Source organism: Spermophilus citellus (genome assembly GCF_964194105.1).
Source record: "Spermophilus citellus genome assembly, chromosome: 7".
NCBI lineage: Eukaryota > Metazoa > Chordata > Mammalia > Rodentia > Sciuridae > Spermophilus > Spermophilus citellus.
In genome coordinates this window covers 140,418,401-140,428,404 of record NC_138188.1, presented here as the reverse complement: position 1 = coordinate 140,428,404, position 10,004 = coordinate 140,418,401, and the positions used below count along the sequence as shown (strand labels likewise).

The following is a 10,004-nucleotide window of genomic DNA, read 5'->3' as shown; positions in this document are numbered from 1 at the left end:
ATTTGACAAAGTACATCAAGCATTTATGTTTAAAACACAAGAGAAAATAGGGATAGAAAGAACCTAACTCAACATTGTAAGAACTACATATGACAAAACCAAGGCCAAAATCATACTGAACAGAGAAAACCTAAAAGAATTTCATCTAAAATCAGAAACAAGACAAAGATACCCACTCTCATCACTCCTATTCAACATGATCTTTGAATCTCAAGACAGATGAATCAGGAAAAAGAAGAAATCAAAGTGATACAAAGAGGAAAAGAAGAAGTTAAAATTTCTATTTTGCTGATGACATGATCCTATATTTAGAAGATCTAAAACACCCCACCAGAAGACTTCTAGAGCTGATAGACAAATTTAGCAAAGTATCAGGATACAATATTGACATAATAAATCAATCACTTTCCTATTCTCTAATAATGAATCTGTTGAGAAAGAAGTCAGGAAAACCATCCTATTCACAAAAACCTAAAAAACAAAACAAAACAAAACAAAAACCCCAAAACCCCAACAACATGGAAATAAATCAAACCAAGGAGATGAAAGTCCTTTACAGTGAAAAATACAGAACACCGAAGAAAGAAGTCAAAAAACCTTTACCACATGCACCTCAGATAGAGCATTAATCTCCAGGATATATAAAGAACTCAAAAAACTTACCCCCCCCACCAAAAAAAAAAAAAAAAACACAAGTAACCCAATCAATAAATGGGCAAAGGAACTAAAGATTCATTTCACAGAAGAAGAAATAAAATCAATGAATAAATATTTGAAAAAATGTTCAACATCTCTAGCAATTAGAGAAATGCAAATCAAAACTACACTGGGATTCAATCTCATTCTAATCAGAATGGCAGTCATCAAGAATACAAGCAACACTAAATGTTGGTGAGGATGTGGGGGAAAAGACACATACATTGCTACATTGGTGGTGGGACTGCAAATTGGTGCAACCACTCTGAAATTGTGTATGGAGAGTCCTAAGAAACTTGGAATGGAACCAACATTTGACCCAGCTATCCAACTCCTTGGTTTATATTGAAAGGACTTAAAATCAGCATATTGCAGTGATGCAGCCACATGGATGTTTATAGTACCTCAATTCACAATAGCTAAATTATGGAACCAACCTAGGTGCCCTTCAACAGATGAATTGATAAAGAAACTGTGGTATATATACACAAGGGAATATTATTCAGTCTTAAAGAAGAATGAAATAGCATTTGCTGGTAAATGAATGGAACTAGAGAATATTATGCTAAGTGAAATAAGCCAGTCCTAAAGAACCAAAGACCAAATGTTTTCTCTGATATGCAAATGCTAATTCACAATGTGGGGGTGGGGATAGAGGTATTTTGTACTAGACAGAGGGAGTGAAGGGAGGGGAGGGGCCAGGGTGGTAGGAATGATAGTAGAATGATTACATGACCTGTGTAACTCTATATCACATACAACCAGATGAACGAGAAGTTATACTCCTTTTATGTATGATGTGTCACAGTGCATTCTACTGTCATTGATAACTAATTAGAACAAATAAAGCATATTTAAAAAATATGAATAACTAGCAAGAAGACCTAGACCTACTAGAGTAGAGGAAAGTGAACAGAAAGTGGGAGGAGAGGATGGAAAAAGGAAGTACTAGGGATTGAATTGGAGCAAATTTTATTTTATGCTTGTACAATTATGTCAAAATAAATCCCAATATTACATGCAACTATAATGCACTGATCAAAAAAATGACACCTTGACAAAGAAAGGAAAAGTGGAAGAGCAAGGGGGGAAGAATCAATCAGAGTGAAACAACATGGAAGAAGAGGTGGAAGAGATTTGAGGTCTGAGGGGAACTTGACTTTTAAGATGGAGGGAGTAAATAGGATTCAGGGAATGTAGGGAGGCAGCTTTTATAAGCTGCTAAATATTCTCAACTGACAGCCATCAATGATAAAATTCATCCATCATATAAATGGAGTTCTCTTTCCTAAAACTGTGAAGGACTGAGTTCTGACAACCTTGAATGCACAGAAAACATTTCTCCCCCAGAGCTTCCACAATAGAGTACAACCCTGCCAAAGCCTTGAATTTGGCCTTTTGAGAGTCTAAACTAAAAACCCAGCCAAATGTGTTAGACATCCATAATTGTGAGAAAATAAATGTGTTTGTTTCAAGTTTAGGTTTGTGGGGATTTTTTTTTTACAGAAAAGAGAAAACTCATACAATAATTTCACACATGTATCTGCAAAATAACTTTTGAAAATGGAAATTACTGGGTCAAAGAATAAGTGCAATGATCACTTTGGTAGATTTCTCAAAATTCTCCGCAGACAATTTAGAGAAAGTCATCCTTCCATAAATAATGATTTTCCCATTGTTATCTAACTTTGGGATCATGGTAGAGTGCTAGAAAACAGTACTTAATTTTATTTTATGTTATTTTATTTTGAGTGAAATTTTGCCATTTTCACATTTTCAAAAATCACTTTTTATTTCCAAATCTGTGAACTCCTAATTAACTTAAAAAAATTTAAAAACAGAATGGGTAATGCATCTTTCTGATTAGCAAAGTTTTTCATATGCTATAAAAACACGTCCTATCTCTATAAGTTAGATTTTTCCCTCTCAATTTGATGTTTGTCTCTTGATTCGGTCCATGGTGGCATTTTTAAGGAATATGTATTTTTTTTTAACTTTTAAAGAATGCCTTTTATTTAATGACTGTCAGATTTTATGGCATGCTTAAAATACTCCTTAGGTAAATGTCTTATAAAAACATTCATTTAGATAATTTTATTACCTTTGGTTCCATTTTTTTGACATTTAAATATTTGATCTTCCCAGATATTGAATAATCCTTTTATCCCATACTGATTTGATTTGAAATGCCATTTTAATCATGCTTTTAATTTTAATTTGTATTTTGTACATTTCTTACCTGTGGTGAGCTATTTTGCTGTGCTGCCTTGTGTGGGCGTGAGCCTAATTCTTGGGCTGAGACCCAGTTCTTTGTTTTCAGCCACTCCCTAGAATGGAATGTATCAATTGTCCAGCTCCTGGAACAAACTGTTTTCAAGAAGTGCTTGTTGTTTTGCACAAGCTGGAACTGGGTGTCTCTTGCCTTGTGTGCAAGTGCTGGGTCTATCATTCTATTGGCTGCTGCTGTGTTGCTATGCGCTCTTTGTCCAATGGTGTACGAGCAGGGCTGCAGTTGAAGTATATAAGGGGTGGTTTTTTCGGGCTCGGGGTCTTTCCTCTCATCTATACCTAATGGATGCTCCCAATAAAGCGTGTTAAAGAAGAATCCTGTTGTTGTCGTCATTCCTGCTGGCGGGTAGACGCGACAAGTGGTGCCGAAATCCCGGGAATTGTCATCTGTCGGCTACAAGGGGACCCCCGATATTTTGCGGGAGGATTCAGAACTTTACACGCGGAGCGGTGGCGCCGGTAAGTAATCCCCTGATCCGGTGGCTCTGGCTTAGTATAGTGCTCTATCATGGGTCAATATCAGTCTGTTTTCCTGAAACCACTAAAAGGGGACAGGAGATTTTGGTGGAGCATCAGGATACTGGGTCAGAGTCAGAGGAATCTAAGCAAGAAAGACATGAAACAAAACAAAAAAGGGGATCTAATGCAAAGTTAAGTGAAAGTGCACTCAAGGAACAAAAGGACGTGACTCCAGCGTTAGGAGCACGCCCGAAACTCTATCCAGATTTATCTGCCTTCCGTAAATTAAAGATAGTTGATTCAGATGAGTCTGAGTCGGAAGGTGAGTCAGAAGGCTTTACCCCAGAAGAAGAACAAAGCTTAGAGAAAATGGTGGCTGAATATGAGCATGGCCGCTATGACGCAGCAATGGCCGCCGCCCTTCTTCCTCCGAAGCCTCCGGCGTATTCTGTAGCTAAACAACTGTTGCCACATAAAGGGTCTCCACCCACTGCTCCAGGCGGAGCTTGTGGCTTCATAAAACGCAGTACTTGGAGGAAGCTGGAGGAGGAGGGGGCATATCCTGTTGGTGCATATCCTGTCTTTGAGGATGCACAGGGACAGAGATATTTTGAGCCCATTCCTTATAAATTAGTTAAAGACATAGCTGAATCTGTCAGGACTAATGGTGTCACAGCATCTTTTACAATTGCATTGCTTGAATGCTTATATCTTAATGCTATGGCACCAATGGATTGGTATCATTTAGCAAAGGCTTGTCTCTCCATGGGACAATATCTTGATTTTAAGGCATTATACTTGGATGCCACTATACAACAGGCTCATGCGAATGCGGCTGATGGTCAACAAGCCTGGGATGTGGAGATGCTGACCGGGACAGTTCAGTGGGCCCAAAATCAAAATGTTTATCCATTAGTAGTATATCAACAAATTAATATTTTGGCCTTATGTGCCTGGAAGGCTCTCCCCAATAGAGGTGAAACAACAGGGAATCTTACAAAAGTCATACAGGGCCCAGCTGAGCCATTTTCAGATTTTGTCGCCCGAATGCTTCAAGCAGCTTCAAAAATTTTTGGGGACACGGAGCAGGCGATGCCCCTAGTGAAGCAGTTAGTGTATGAACAGTGTACTACAGAATGTAAAAGGGCAATAACACCATGGAAAGAAAAGGGATTGGAGGACTGGATAAAGGCATGCAGAGAGATAGAAGGTCCTTTGACAAATGCAGGGTTAGCTGCGGCAGTAGTTGCGGCAACCAAAGGAAACTAAAATTCCTCTTCTTGCTTCAATTGTGGCCGTAAAGGACATTTAAGAAAAACTTGTCCTTTCAAGGGACACCCAAAAATGACATCTCCTCGTATCCCAGGGCTATGTCCAAAATGCAAAAAGGGGAGACATTGGGCTAATGAGTGCAGGTCCATTAAGGACATACAGGGAAACCCACTTAATCCTGTGACCAAGTCAAAAAACGGGCGTCGGGGCCCTCGACCTCAGGGCCCTCAAATATATGGGGTGCTACAGGCGAATGCACAGTATCAACCATCTTTTCGCCCGACAGAACCCCGAGGAGAGAAACACAAGGGTCTGCAGGGTTGGACATTTGTGCCACCACCAGACTCGTATTAACACCAAGTATGGGAATTCAACCAGTACCTTCTGACCTTAAAGGTCCATTGCCCAGGAATTCAGTGGGACTATTACTTGGTAGGTCATCATCAGCATTAAAGGGATTGGTGGTCACCCCTGGAGTGATTGATCCTGACTTTGACGGTCAGGTAAAGATATTATGTTCTGCACCTAGAAATATGATAGTCATATCCCCAAGAGATAGAATTGCTCAACTTCTTGTATTGCCTAGTCTTCATGATCATTTCCCTTCCCAAAAAGATGTGAGAGGGGATAAAGGGTTGGGCTCTACAGGAGTTCAATTGATAAACTTGTCTTTAGAATTAGAGGAGAGGCCAATGTTGGAGTAGACTATTGAAGGCAAACGGTTTCAAGGATTACTGGATACAGGGGCAGATAGAAGTATTATTAGTGAAAAATTTTGGCCGCAGTCTTGGCCATTACAGTCCTCCTCACATACCTTACAAGGATTAGGTTATGCTAATGCCCCTCTGATTAGTGCTAAGTTACTCAATTGGACAACGTCAGAGGGACAAAAGGGTACGGTGATACCATATGTCATAGAGGTACCCGTTACACTATGGGGACGAGACATTTTGTCTCAGATGAAACCAGTATTGACCAATGAGTTTTCTCCACAAAGTCAACAAATTATGAAAAACATGGGACATGTTTCAGGCAAAGGATTGGGAAAAAATTTACAGGGACAAACTGAGCCATTGATGCCTAATGGGAATAATGGAACCCGAGGCTTGGGTTTTTCATAGGGGCCACTGGGGAAGCAATTCCAATTCCTAGGGAGACAATACCAATTCCTTGGACAACTGATACTCCGGTTTGGATCCCCCAGTGGCCCCCTATCTCTAGAGAAACTTGATGCAGCCAAATATTTAGTATATGAACAATTACAATTAGGACACCTAGAACCCTCTTGTTCTCCTTGGAACACTCCTATTTTTGTTATTAGAAAAAAATCAGGTAAATGGAGGTTATTACATGATTTGAGGGCGGTGAATGCACAAATGCAGTTAATGGGTTCTATCCAGAGGGGCCTGCCCTTATTATCTAGTCTACCAAGAGAATGGCCTTTAATCATTATTGATATTAAAGATTGTTTTTTCTCTATTCCCCTGTGTAAACAAGATTGTCAAAGGTTTGCATTTACTCTACCTAATGTTAACCATGAAAAACCTGATGAAAGATATCAGTGGACGTTTACCTCAAGGTATGGCAAACAGTCCTACTATGTGTCAACTTTTTGTGGGAACTGCCATACAGCCTGTCCGAGATAAGTTTCCAAAATTGAGGATATGTCATTATATGGATGATATTTTGATTGCAGCACCTAATGATGCTCTCCTAAAAGAAGCTGTTTCCTTTATGATTAAAAATTTAGAGAGAGCTGGTCTTTATATAGCACCCGACAAAATCCAGCAAGGTGCTGTTGGACATTTTCTAGGAGCTACAATAGACTCCAAGGTTATTAGACCTCAAAAGATCACTATACGTACTGATCACCTACAAACTCTTAATGATTTTCAGAAATTGCTTGGAGATATAAATTGGATAAGACCTTATTTTAAAATATCTACACATGAATTACAACCTCTTTTTGCCTTGTTAGAAGGTGATTCACAACTTTCCTCTCCGCGAGAGCTGACGCCTGAGGCTCGAAAGGCTCTACACCTTGTTGAGCAAGCTCTTCGCTATGCACAATTACTCCGAGCAGTGCCCAACCAGCACATTCAACTATTAGTTTTGCCATCAAAAAATGCTCCTACTGGAGTTTTGTGGCAGGATGGGCCACTGCTCTGGATTCATCATTCTTCTACTGCTCATAAGACTATAGCTCATTATCCAACCATGGTAGCTAACATTGCTTTACAAGGGATCAAATTGTGTGTTACTCATTTTGGTGTTGCTCCACTAAGCTTAGTGACTCCTTATAATGTTCACCAAGTAAAAACTTTAATATCCACTGTGGATGACTGGGCTGTTCTCGCCTGTTCCTTTTCTGGAGTCATTGATAATCATTTTCCTAGACATCCCTTGATAATTTCATGTCAGTACACCCTGTGATTTTCCCAAAAATAACAGCTATGAACCCGTTAAAGGGTGCTTTAGATATATATACTGATGGATCTAGGACAGGCGTTGGTGCTTATGTAGTCTCTGGTAGTACACCGGTAACTTTTCAATATACCCCTGACACTCCCCAAATTGTTGAATGTCAAATTGTTTGTCAAGTTTTTGAGACTTTTCACTGTCCTTTTAATTTGGTGTCTGATTCGTTATATGTTGTCAATGCTCTCAAGGGCTTGGAGACTGCTGGTATGATTTTTAATCATAGTCGTGTGGCTCCCCTCCTAAAACACTTACAGTCTCTCATTTGGAACCGAACTGCTCCTTTCTTTGTTCAACACATTAGAGCTCATTCTTCATTGCCTGGACCTATGATATCTGGCAATGCCCTAGCTGACAAAGCCACTCGTGCCTTTGCCTTTATATCTATGAGTCCTGATGATAAGGCACGGGACTTCCATAGCCTTTTTCATGTTCCTGCTCGCACCTTGCGACGTCAGTTCGTGATTCCACGTGCAGTTGCACGAGATATTGTTGTGAACTGTCCTGATTGTGCCCCCTTTTTACATCCACCCCATGTTGGCATTAATCCTCGTGGATTGCATCCAGGAGAATTGTGGCAGATGGATGTAACTCATATATCCTCTTTTGGAAAGCTACAATATGTTCATGTCTCTATTGATACTTCTTCTGGAATTATGCATGCCTCTGCGTTATCCGGGGAACGTGTTAATAATGTCATCAACCATTGTTTAGAGGCTTGGGCAGCGTGGGGTAAACCACGTATGCTAAAAACTGATAATGGTCCTGCTTATACATCTAAATCTTTTCAACAATTTTGTAACACCATGCAAGTACAACATTCATTTGGCCTGCCTTATAATCCTCAAGGTCAGGGCATTGTGGAACGAGCACATTGCTCTCTAAAGGAATGTTTAACAAAACAAAAAAAGGGGAATTGGATATAATCAGACGGCTAAAAATAGGTTGTCTTTAGCCTTATATACCATAAATTTTTTACACCTGGATAATAATAATAGATCTGCAGCTGAACGACATACAACAGAAATTCCCTGTCATTTTGATGATGTGAAATGGAAAGATGTCTTGTCAAACTCTTGGCATGGCCCAGACCCGGTAATAGCCAGGTCTAGGGGAGCTGTGTGTGTGTTTCCACAGGATCAATCGGAGCCAATTTGGGTACCTGAGAGACTTACTAGACTCATTCAAGGACCTTCAGAGAAGGAACGGGATAATAGCACGGATCAACATGCAGTTGACTCAGCGGAGCCTCTTGGTGGGAACTCTCTTTCTGTACCTGAGTTTCCAGAGTATAGATTGTCTAGATTTTTACAGGGAAACTGGACCCAGGAAGGAGAGCGACTCACTCAAGAACTGCTGTCTCAGATTGCCAACTTAAATGGAACACGCGTGGAACCTCTTTCTGTTGCAGACTTCGCCTCCTGGGCTTCTTCTATATTTTCCTACTTTAAAGAGTGGGTAGGGGTTGGGTTATTTAGTGCTATGCTTCTTTGTGGCCTTGTCTTATGCCTTTGGATGATTTGTCGTATGCGACGCACGCAGCAGAGTGATAGAGTCAAGGTAGTTCAGGCGCTTGCTGCACTGGAACCTGGGGCCTCCCCACAAATTTGGCTAGCCAGCTTGGCAAAATCCTAAAACCCCTGTTTTGATGTGGACGGCCTTTGCACACCAAGTGACCTTGTTGTCATTGCACCTTGGAAGGCTTCCATGTCTTAGGAAGACAGCCTTTGCACTCTGAAGGGTAAATGTTGCCCATTGCACTCAGAAAGGTGACTTCCTTGTTTGGCCTTTGAATGCCACCCTTGACCGGAGGGGTCATCATGAGGACACTTCCTGGATCGGAAGAATTTCAAATGGCTCGAACAAAACTAAAAAGGGGGAACTGTGGTGAGCTATTTTGCTGTGCTGCCTTGTGTGGGCGTGAGCCTAATTCTTGGGCTGAGACCCAGTTCTTTGTTTTCAGCCACTCCCTAGAATGGAATGTATCAATTGTCCAGCTCCTGGAACAAACTGTTTTCAAGAAGTGCTTGTTGTTTTGCACAAGCTGGAACTGGGTGTCTCTTGCCTTGTGTGCAAGTGCTGGGTCTATCATTCTATTGGCTGCTGCTGTGTTGCTATGCGCTCTTTGTCCAATGGTGTACGAGCAGGGCTGCAGTTGAAGTATATAAGGGGTGGTTTTTTCGGGCTCGGGGTCTTTCCTCTCATCTATACCTAATGGATGCTCCCAATAAAGCGTGTTAAAGAAGAATCCTGTTGTTGTCGTCATTCCTGCTGGCGGGTAGACGTGACAGTATATTCCTTCCCTGATTATTTATTCGTACACTAACAGCACACCTTGAATTATGGAAATTTTAAATAGTTTTAACATCTGCTAGTATTATCTGCAATATTGCTTTTCCTTTGTTTTTGTTACAATTTTTATAATCATCTTATTAATGAAAAAATATAACTAGAGAGTTTGCTAAAGTATTGATAAATTTATATAATTTATAAGGGGGAATACTTTTCCTTATGATATTGAGTCTTCCTCAGCAAGAGCAAATCATATACTTTTATCTTTTCATTTAAGTTCAATGCTACTTTAGTCTCTTAGTCACATATATTTTTAGTATAATTTCCATATATTTTATCTTTTTATTGCCAATATAAATGGAATCTTTCATCATGTCTTATTCCTGGTTACTATTTATGAGTATAATATTACATGAATAGATGCATGTATGTATGTCTGTATATAAATGACATTATATATGTGTGCTTTATTTTCTGACATTTAGTGAATTATTTTCATACTGCTTCTATTTAAGTAT

General features: G+C 39.9%; 1 long non-coding RNA gene across 1 annotated transcript; it reads left to right on the top strand.

Annotated features, from left to right (window-relative positions):
• The first annotated feature begins 2,939 nt into the window (after nucleotides 1-2,939).
• On the top strand, nucleotides 2,940-9,442 carry LOC308652644. The gene is made up of 2 exons (XR_014022860.1): nucleotides 2,940-3,444; nucleotides 8,332-9,442. It is a non-coding gene; the product is annotated as an uncharacterized lncRNA (long non-coding RNA).
• Nucleotides 9,443-10,004: the final 562 nt, after the last annotated feature.